The sequence below is a fragment of the Dama dama genome, chromosome 15 (genome assembly GCF_033118175.1).
Source record: "Dama dama isolate Ldn47 chromosome 15, ASM3311817v1, whole genome shotgun sequence".
NCBI classification, from domain to species: Eukaryota; Metazoa; Chordata; class Mammalia; order Artiodactyla; family Cervidae; genus Dama; species Dama dama.
The window spans coordinates 80,115,318-80,116,944 of NC_083695.1; the positions used below are offsets into that span (position 1 = coordinate 80,115,318).

At 39.6% G+C, this 1,627-nt stretch overlaps 1 non-coding gene across 1 annotated transcript; it reads right to left on the reverse strand.

Moving 5' to 3' along the window:
• Nucleotides 1-1,517: 1,517 nt before the first annotated feature.
• On the reverse strand, nt 1,518-1,627 carry LOC133070858 (U6 spliceosomal RNA). Its single transcript, XR_009696262.1, has one exon. It is a non-coding gene; the product is annotated as a U6 spliceosomal RNA (small nuclear RNA).

The following is a 1,627-nucleotide window of genomic DNA, read 5'->3' on the forward strand; positions in this document are numbered from 1 at the left end:
AGAGCTGGGGAGAGAGGCTGTGGGTTCCAGGGAGGCAGACAGGGACCAGAGGATGTGAGGATTTTTAAACCATGGTGAGGATTTCACTCTAAGTGCAATTGGAACCCATGGGAGGCTTTTCAGCAGGGAACTGATTTAACCATTCTCTCTCACATCCTCCTCTGTTCCATTCCTTAATAGTGTTATAAAACTGACTTTGATGAAATCATCATCACTGTTAACATCATTGTGCCTATGTGCTTAGTTGCTTGGTCATGTCCGACTCTTTGCAACCCTCTGGACTATAGCCCACCAGGCTCTTCTGTCCATGGGATTCTTCAGGCAAGAATACTGGAGGGGCTGCCATTTTCTCCTCCAGGGGATCTTCCTGACCCAGGGATTGAACCCACAACTCCTGTGTCTTCTGCATTGCAGGTGGATTCTTTACCCACTGAGCCATTGGTGAAGCCCATCATCATGATACGTAAATATTGTTCACTGCAGAACCAAGTAGTGTAACTGGGCTTCCATTTGATCTCTTGTATAGCTTTTGGTTTGCCTCATGCTAATAATATAATTTGGTTTTCACTTACTTAATTATACACATATGCACGCAAATACACAGTTTTAACTCATTCCAAAGTATCTATCATACCATCTGTCATCTATTCTGTCCAGCTGACTTTTTTCTGTCTTCCAGAAATTTCTTGTTGAAATCTTTCACCCACTGGTGGGATTATTCATTTTTTGGTTTTGTTTTGCTTTGTTGTTGTTGTTGTTTTAATTGGAATGTGGTTGTACAATGCTGTGTTAGTTTCTGCCGTAGAGCAAAGTGAATCAGCTACACGTATACATAGCATACATACAGCCCCACTGTTCTGGATTTAATTCCCATTTAGGTCACCAAGTGAGTAGAGTTCCCTGAACTCAGCTGATTCTCCTTGGTTATATATTTTTTACAGAGTACTGTATATATGTCAATCCCAATCTTCCAATTGACCCCCACCATGGGATTATTCTTATGTAACCATTTCTTTCTAATACATTTACTACCATGTTAATGAATCTTGGGGTAGAGAGGAGGAAAATATCCATCAATTTAACTGACATTCCACTAACATTTTAGCTTAAGAATTCTCTCCTTTTACAATAACTATTAACTTGGAAATATACCTTAAAAATAAGACTCCCCTTTTGACACTTTTGTGAGACTACAGAAAAGATTCTAAGTCTTCCAGTATGTCTTTGTTTAATTGTTCCCTTGCATGTGTCTAGATGCCAGGGCCTCAGCTTTAATGGGGCCATACTCCTCCTCTGTCAACCTCCAACTTGGACACTATCTCTGCCCATACCATCTTATTTCCAAGATAATGTATTTTTACTTCCTAAAAGGCAGGTATCTCTCTTTTTGACTGCTTTTGAACTGCTCTGTTTATTGCCTGAACTTTTGTGGACATTTAAATATTTCTTGGATGTATGAATGCTGTTCACCTCTTCTTTGAGTGGAAACCTTTACTCACAACCAACATTTTTTTTTTTTTTTTATGGAATGCTTCACAAATTTGCATGTCATCCTTGCGCAGGGGCCATGCTAATCTTCTCTGTATTGTTCCAATTTTTTCAGTATATGTGCTGCCAAAGCGAGCAC